At 32.4% G+C, this 9748-nt stretch overlaps 1 long non-coding RNA gene across 1 annotated transcript; it reads left to right on the forward strand.

Annotated features, from left to right (window-relative positions):
* The first annotated feature begins 3297 nt into the window (after positions 1-3297).
* On the forward strand, positions 3298-7199 carry LOC143079962 (uncharacterized). The gene is made up of 2 exons (XR_012979563.1): positions 3298-3368; positions 6650-7199. It is a non-coding gene; the product is annotated as an uncharacterized LOC143079962 (long non-coding RNA).
* Positions 7200-9748: the final 2549 nt, after the last annotated feature.

Raw genomic sequence — 9748 nt, forward strand, 5'->3', positions numbered from 1 at the left:
TATGCTGTCAACGAAAAATTTCGTCTTTAGTGTGATTGTTGTTGGCAACAGAGAGATTCTTTTCTAAGTAACCGTTTCATGAAATAATGAGAGACAACAAGTAATAAAGGCATTATAAAATAATAAGCGTAGGAAGAATAATTCAAAGTTTTCGTATATCTGCAAAATTGAAAATAGGATTGAGGTTTATGTCTTAGAGTACTGTGTTCTTGATAACTCAAAACATACATTTTACCACATATCCATTCCTGGTATTTGACATGTGACTGTACTTACATGTATCAAATGGTAGCGTGTGACCTTTAGTGTCTTTTTCTTTCATGTGGTTATGATTATAACTAAACAAGAAATTTGCAGTTTGTTTAAAATGTTGAAACCAGGAAATATTGAATTTGATTTTTTTATTATGAGTTGAATTTCCTGAAAAAATATTTAATTATCTAAATTTTAGTAATAAATTTTCATTAAAAAATGATTAAAGTTGAAAACATTACAGTTCGTACAAAAAAGCTTTATAATAATTAAAAAACAAGATTCTGTCAAAATGTTACAAAACGAAATTTTATATAATTATGTTCCTTGCTACAAGAAGATAAAAGTTTAAGCAAGGAATTTCCGAAATGAATATGAAACTTCATTCTCATTTTTGATTACAAAAGTTTATCTATAAGCTTGCAAATATCAATGTCAATAACATGATATCATTAAAAAATCAGTAATGAGTAAGGCATGGATTTCACTAAAAGAGATAACTGACAAGAAAAAATACTCAGAAAATCAATAATTAGGATGAAAATGTGTCTTATAGTAACTTCCACATGTCAGGTCGGTATAAATGCGAAATATGAACCTTCAAAAATTGCTTTGGAATACAGACCGATACGCTGAGTTACATTCATCTTCACAAGTTAAATGTGAGCAGTATGATCGAAATCACACATGGATTGATTTACTAAACTTGTAACGACTTTTCAAATTGCTTTTAGATATTTCCAAGTTACTAATATTGGCAATTTATGATGGAATTATTTATTAGAATTATCGATTGCAGAGCAGCATTAAATTTGAGTTTTTACATGCGTGGTGGAGGATTATTTGAGCAAAAAAGATCACAATCTTGACCCGTATTATGTTGCAATCAATTCGTGTCTTGTCGTAATCTGGACCATTTGTCAGAAGTGTTTCATTCAAGTTCTTGATTAACATCACCAGAGATTCAGTTTGTTTGTTTCCTTAAAACAAAACATATATTGAAAATGATACTACATGCGTATGTAAATTGTTCACCAATTTTGCCATTTCTAGAACTTTTGATTAATTTATTCGCACTAAAGTGTCTTATCTAACCAGATATAATAGTGCTTGAAACCGCAAAATTTTCAATTTATTTCTGGATAATAATTATTGAGTGAAGTAGAAGAAAAAAGCTCGGTAAGTTGGAAACATAATCAACCAAGGTTTTCATAGACTGCCTTTGATTGTCAAGCCTCGGTCACACCTTTACGGATAGCTCGAACTAATGCCTAACGGATTTTTTTTTTCAATCCGTTCATGTCCGTTAGACGTCCGTTCATATCCGTTTCATGTCCGTTTAACGTACGTTTCATCCGTCAACGTCCGTTCTGTCCGGTAGAAAAGTTTAAGCATGTTCAAAACTTTGAACGGACGTCCAACGGATGAATTGGCCGTTGAACTTCCGGTAGGCGTCCGTTTGTACTCGTTTCGTGTCCGTTTTGTATCCGTTACTTGTCCGTTATACATCCGTTGGAGGTCTGGTAGACAAATTCAACAACAGACTTCTACTGGACGTAAAACGGATAAAACGGATGTTGAACGAATGTGAATGTGAAAATTTCGCGTCGGGATGCCAATTATTGGTATGTCAGATTTCTTGAGGTTCATTAATTCTTAATTATTCATCATTGGTCTTAGAGTAAGGGAACGTTTTCACTATCAAACAGATTTTATTCAGGCCAGACACTGTCCTTTGGCGGCATTTTGAAGAACAAACCAAAACCAGTTACAAAGAAACATTTTGAATTTTTATGCGATTTACATGTATTATTATTGTCGCCTTTAATTTTTCCGTATATCTTGTTCATCCGTTTTATCCGGTACGCTTCCGTTAGGTGTCCATTTTATGCGATACTCGTCGGTTGAATGTTCGTTCGACATCCGTTTTGTCCGGTACGTTTTCGTTTCTCGTACGTTGCATATTCGGTGTGTGTCCGTTATACATTATTTACACGTCCGTTTCATTTGGTCAGTATATCAACGGACTCCCAACGGATAACAATTGTGTCAACGGACAACTTTTATTTTCATCGACCTTCTTTTTACCTGTGTTCTGCACAAAACATCAAAACCGCACAGAATACGAAGGTGTACCACCGTTTTAATATGGTTTCATATTAAATAAAAAGACATAAAATGAAACGGGAAAATACCACAATAGCTTATTTCCGATTTTACCCAATATTTCTGCATTGACGAAATGTGACAATTCGTACCTTTGATTACACAACTGAATATGTATGACTCGTTTTTACATAAGTCTTTATTCAATGATTATAATTTGTTGTCGAGTGGAAAATTTGAATATAATTATTTTATCTTTTACTTCATGAACACATAGCAAGTGAATCAAATATGTGAACATGCTATATTCTGCAGTCAGATAGATAGAATGGAACCACTTTCTGTATAGGCTTATTAAGTTATATTCATACAGAAAACGCATCAAATATACTAAATGTGTTATTTCAATGTAGAAATGTGACGGATTTTATGACAAAAAGAATATTTTTAATATTTCACCTTGTTACTCCAAATTAAAACCATTACTTGATCTGATTGTTTCGCGACCTATGCAGACACGTCTAACCCGTTAAGATTTAATGACCGCATTGGGTTCTCGATTACAAAAGAAAAGTAACCAAAGATTTATTTCTGAGTGACTATTTTATGTACTAGAAAGTAAAATCAGAAAAATACTGAACTTCGAGGAAAATTCAAAACAGAAAGTTTCTAATCAAATGTTAAAATCAAATGAATAAACACATCAACAAATGGACAACAACTGTCATATTACGGACGAACTTATCGTTGTAACAAAATAGGATATATTTCTACTAATTTGAGGCTGTAGATTGCTTTTTTGTTCTTTTTTCTTATATTTTTGACATTTCCCAACACGTCATCATGTCTATATTCTTTTTATCTTAACGTATGCGTTTTGACTCTTTGTTTTTATTAAATATTTATAAAATTCTAACTCGTGGTATTTGAATTTTTTATCTTTGTAGAAATAAAACCTATGCCAATAGATGTAGAAGAGTTCAGCTGGTCAAGAAAAACAAAGAAATCAAGTAAGTTGAATTTGATTGTATATCATCATGTTTATTGATAATAGACTCATCATATATACCAGAGTTAAATTCAGTTTAAATGAGGCATAAATGTCTGATTTCTTGATACGTGTAGGATTTCTTTTGCTTCTGCCAATACACAAATAAGAATACAGTACAATATTGATACTGGCAACGCTAAATACATTAATCTAAAGTAAACGTTTTCCTTTGCTGTTGGTTATATATTATAAGGAAGATTCTGGTTTCTACACATTGATATCGTAAAAAATATCAGCCGCAGCCACAATGTGAACATTTTTCGGTCTGTTTGTCGTTCTATTACTGGTCCTTTCCGTCTCTAATAAACAGTTTCACGCTTGCCAATATCCTTTAACTCTACTTTTCGCTATAAAATTTGTTGACTATTTTGAACGCATCTATCCCATCGAACTAGAGATAAAGGATACAACAGATACAGTTAAGTCGGCCTCATATCTTGACTTACATCTAGATATTGACAATCAGGGTCGGTTTAAAACAAAACTTAACGCCAAAAGAGATGATTTCAGCTTTCCAGTTGTGAACTTTCCACTTCTAAGTAGCAACATTCCAGCAGCACCTGCATACAGGGTACATATCTCCCAATTGATACGATATTCCCGTGCTTGCATTTCTTATCATGATTTTCTTGATAGAGGGTTGATGCTCACAGGGAAGCTATTAAAGAGTTCCAAATGGTGAAGTTGAAATCATCCTTTCGTAAATTTTACGGACGCCATAAAGAGTTGGTTGACCGTTATGGAATAACCGTTTCACAAATGATTTCGGATATGTTCCTTACGTCGTAACTACAATCCCCTTCCCTTTCATTAATGTGACCTACCGAATTAGACTATTTACCGGATATGTTATATAATGACGGGTGCCACATGTAGAGCAGGATTTGCTTTCCCTTCAGGCGCACTTGAGATCACCCCTTGTTTTGATGGGGTTCGTGTTATTTATTATTTAGTTTTTCTATTTTGTGTCATGTGAACGTTTGTTTGTCTGTTAGTCTTCTTCATTTTTAGCCATGGCGTTGTCAGTTTTTGTCGATTTATGAGTTTGATTGTCCCTCTTTTAAAAAAAAAGTAGACTTAATAACTTTTCATCATTTATTGTGACGTCCTTGATAACATCTCAGATATTGTAAGAATATAAAGTGTGTGCTGTAAAAGCCATGAAAATCTATGTGTTCTAAAATAACTTAGGACGTAGGCACGTGTATTCAGCCATGTTCTGTCGTTTCACGACGTAATATACTTATGATACATAAAAACAATTGAATTATTGATAATAGAAACAATAATGTTCGAATGAAGAAATATGTTTGATATGCTATGAATACGGTATCAGTTCCATTGCGTCTATGTATTTTGATTTAGGGAAATATGAGTTTATTGTTTTACTTCAATGCCTTCAGAATTTTTTTTTATGTTCTAATGACAAGTTATTTGACCATTTGTTTAATCAAGTTAACTCTTATTTGTTTCATATTGTTACCTTAATATGCCTTTATTTTTTTAAAGGGAAAATATACTCCAGTCCGTAGTAATTTTAGCTTACTTGACCAATATTAAACCTGAAACTAGTTTTAAATTTTACCCAGGATTGAGATCCATCAACGGACATGGTCGTTGTTGCTAACATAAAACAAAGAAGTGAACTACGGTTCTTGGCTGATATCTCAAGTCCCCGAGGGTATCACCAGCCCAGTACTCAGCACATTGGTGTTGACATGAATATCAATGTATAGCCATTTTAAAACTCTTTTTACTACAATATGAAATTTTCGAAATATTAATGATTTTCTTATCCCAGGCATATATTACATTAGCCGTATCTGGCAAAAAGTTTTGGAACTTTTGGTCCTCAATGCTATCAAACTTTGTTTTTGTTTAGCCTTATAACTTTTTTTAACCTGAGCGTCACTGATGAGTCTTATGTAGACGAAACGCGCATCTGGCGTTTTAAATTATAAGCCTGGTACCTTTGATGACTATTATTCATGTTTGTATTATTTTAGGGAAAAAAACATATAGAATCTCTTTACCAATAGTAACAATCATCAGATTTTTTTTTATATAAATCAGTCAAGTCAAACATCAAGGAAATAGACAAATGATCCCCACAGGAGTTATTGTCCTTGAAAAACTAGTTTAAACCATTTATTTTTTTTCCGCATAAACTAAACATTAGACAAAATTTTACAAAAATTTTTTTTTTCCAAATACTAAGGATTTTCTTATTCAAGGCATAAATTACTTAAGCCGTATTTGATACAACTTTTATGGAAATTTGGGTCCTCAGTGCTTTTCAACTATGTTCTTGTTGGCTAAATAACTATTTTTATCTGAGCATTACTGACGAGTCGCATGTAATTCTCCTCTTATATTTAATGCGTTTCCCTCGGTTTTAGTTTGTTTACCCCGATTTTGTTTTTTGTCCATGGATTTATGAGTTTTGAACAGCGGTATACTTCTGTTGCCTTTATGTACAAGAAACACGTGTCTGACGTATTTAATTATAATTCTGGTACCTTTCATAACTATTAACCATTTATTTAATTCAAATATCTGATTTTAGTTATTAAAACGATATTGAATATTCATACACTAGGTACAGCCTACAGATGTGTTCACGAAGAGAATTGACAATTTATAGTTTATTATTGCTAGATCATTTATATACTTCTTTATCAAAAGCTATACGTATTTTATTTTTTATATTTGTTGTGACATTTATATGCCGCTTGGTACAAAGAAATTATAGACTCTGCAAGTTATTATTAATTTGATATAGTGAAATAGGCATTTTGGTTTGTTATACTGGGTTGTTTTTTTTTACGATGTACCTGCTGTAGACCACTGACATTTAACTCTTTTGGAGAGACAACTGATTGTTTCTTTTTATCTCTCTCTCTCTCTCTCTCTCTCTCTCTCTCTCTCTCTCTCTCTCTCTTCTTGTAAATTTGTATTTTGGAAAAGAGGGGCAAAAGATACCAGAAATTCATAGAACGAAAACAAACTGGCAAAGCCATGTCTAAAAATGAAACAAAAACCAAACAGACAAATAATAGTAAACATGACACAGCATAGAAAACCAAAGACTGAGCAACACGAACCACACCAAAAAGGATCTCAGGTGATCTCAGGTGATCTCAGGTGCTCGGCAGATCCTGCTCCACATGTGGAATTTAGTATACGAATTCAGAATACTTTTCTTTAAATATTTAACTACATGCTCTGCTTTTTTTACAGGTAAAAAATGCAGTATTCAATGACAATCTGTGATGACTTACACGAATGATTCTATTGCATACATGCTATGTTTAGCAAATTCGACACGATGCGAGATGAAAATCGAATTTGATTTTGAACAAACTTATATTTTTTTTATAATCTTATCACTAAAAGTGTCCATCCTATAGTCTAACTATCTAACTACTTGTAAATATTCTGGCGTATTCACCCTTGAAGACTAACATTAATTTATTAATAATCTTTTTTTTTAAATATTTTTTATCTAAATTTTATATAAATATATAATAAATATTTTTGTTTTTCAATTACTATTCATAGTAATTAATGTTTCGTGTTTTGGAACAATGATGTAATTTACAATTTTAATTTCTTTCACTTTTATCAATATGTTCCTAGTCGTCTCTTACACGAACATACACTATTCATGAAATAGACCGAACACTATTTGGATTATTAGCATTTCCTGACAGTACAGTAAAACATCTACTATTAAGTACGCCTATAACAAAGGAACTTGTGCCAATTAAAATGTATTCCAAAAATGTTACATAGATCTTTCAACTTCCTTGTACACATACAATGTATACATGGCGTGTCACTATGAACTATATATAAAACATTAATTCGAGCTTAGAAAATATATTATTCAGATTGAGATCTATTTTCCCTTTCATAACAGTTTCTATGAAAATCAGTCAAAATGTACTCATTCCTAACATATCTCGAGGTATCTAAGGATTTCGTACTTCTGATCGGGATTCATGACGATCCTACAAGAACGGATCCTGATTTGATGAGGTATTTTTTCTACAAATGCCCAACTGTTTACCATGAGAATACATGTCCAAATGACACGGCTCAGCCTGTTTGACGCTGATGCGAAATGACTGCCTCTGAAACGGTTGATTGTAAGTTGGATAATCAAAGTTAAGTCTCGACTTATGGCAATCTTTGTTTGCTGGAATACGGAGCATGACGGCCTTTCGACTTTCCTAACCCAGGGTTGACAAGGCAGTATAAATATGGTCACTTCAGACTTCCCCGATCGGCAGTAAAACCCCGCCGAAGTGGGACGTCCGTTTGGTTGTGTGTGATGCACAAATACGGACCCACGTCGGTAAGAGTTTAGACGTTAAATCCAATGCCTCGTGTTAAGAAGTGCCGCGCTTTCTGCACGTTAATAACCCTTGCAATAACTGTTTGAGGGGTTCGTAGGTGGCATGATGCATGGAAAAAATGTGTGTCTCTATCCCATGTATCCTAAGTTTTCAGTAGTAGTCCAGAATTTCTAAGACCTTCATCCCGGATGGACTCGATCACAGGACTTACGTATTGAATGTTTGTGTTAACTGCACGTTTAGCACCAATACGTCGATTTATTTTCATCGCGTGTATGGCTAGGCACTCCTTCTGGTTAATTTTCTAATCATCCTCTTTATGTAGACCTATGTCGTTCGACTCATATTCTCTGTCACAGATGATTATTCTGATATTGAAGAATCTGCAATCCTATTTAAATCGTTACGGCTCTAACTTTCTTCAAAAATTGAAAAAGGACGTTACAAATTTCACGTTTCCGAAGCGCTTTTCTGGATTTACCTTCATCAGGAACTCTCAAAGCCGAATATTTAAAAGCCAAGGATTTATAAGACCCGAAACTTTTGAAGTGCTTTATTACCAAAAAGCACCTAAAAATAGCCAAATCCATCTAAAGTCAACTTAAATTTCAACAAATCCACAACAATACGTATTCCTTTTGATGCTTTTGAAAGAATCAACTAGTATGATTTTTATTGTTCATTTATCGTTTTTCATTGAACTTAAAATTGATTGTTTCCATCATGTATTAACTTGATGGCAACAACTTCTTTGTTGGTCTTTTTCTCGGACCAATTTTTCCGTCCCTTTTAAAGGAGTAGCGCCATTAACCTCAAATAAACGGCACTGGAAAGGTGTTTATTTTAAACTTCAACTGTTTGAGTAAATCTTATGTGTATGTAAAATTGATAAAATATGTATGTAAAATTAATAATTGTGTTATTTTTTTTAAAGTAATTGTAGAACTGCTTCATATTTATAAATGTACTAGCCTGAAATAGGAATAGATTTTATATTAGTTTATATTAAATTTTCCAGAAATTTGTCATCCTTATGGCCATTTTCTATGATTTCATATGAATAGCAAGCCTATTTGTGCGTGAGATGTGGCGACACTTTTTATTTTTGGGAAAACTGTCAAAAATGATGCCAAAATTGACCCAAAAATACCCAGGTTCAAATGAAATTCACATACATTTATGACGTCAAAAGTATATCTCTAATGACACAATTGGTGTAAATATATTTAAACTGAAACAATTGGATATTTGAATATAGTTTACGGGCCAGCATTATGAGTGAGTGAACCAACTTCTTGTCAATTATTATAAATATTTTTTTTATCAAAAATTGCCACCATTGTATCAAGTGAAAGAATTGTCGAATCAATAAAAAATTGGTTCCGGTAAAAGTGGGCATGTCGCCATAAAAATAGACAACATTGAAAATAAAATTAATACTTTTAACGAATCAGAAGACAGTAAATACACCTTTATTTATATTTTCATGAAGAAGGGAAGATCTCTGGTTAATTGTAGACTATTCTTCATAAAACAGGTTAATATTGAACATGACAAACGTCTGCCTGTATAACTTTCATAAATTGTGTAATATAGTAGCAAGTATTAGTATGTTGTAGTATTACGACAAAACCGATATGTTGATTAAAAGAAAGAAAAATGCACGATTTATCATTTGTAGATGTTCACATGCAATTAATATCACGTAGCAAAAGTAATGGAATACAATTTTCATTATACACTTGTTTTCTAAACAAAATCACCAATAATTCAATGATACTGCTATATTTTATAATAATTTATGAATGCGATATTTTTCGAATATAATATCAATGTGTTTTGAATATGAAAAATTTATGAATGCATTACTTTTCTTATATAACTGAGACAGTTTTCACTTGTAAAGTAAGTACGACAACAAGTCACAATGTATGTCAAGAAAACCGGAAACATAATTAATAATTATAGTTCATGACAG

Source organism: Mytilus galloprovincialis, chromosome 6, assembly GCF_965363235.1.
Source record: "Mytilus galloprovincialis chromosome 6, xbMytGall1.hap1.1, whole genome shotgun sequence".
Taxonomy (NCBI): Eukaryota; Metazoa; Mollusca; class Bivalvia; order Mytilida; family Mytilidae; genus Mytilus; species Mytilus galloprovincialis.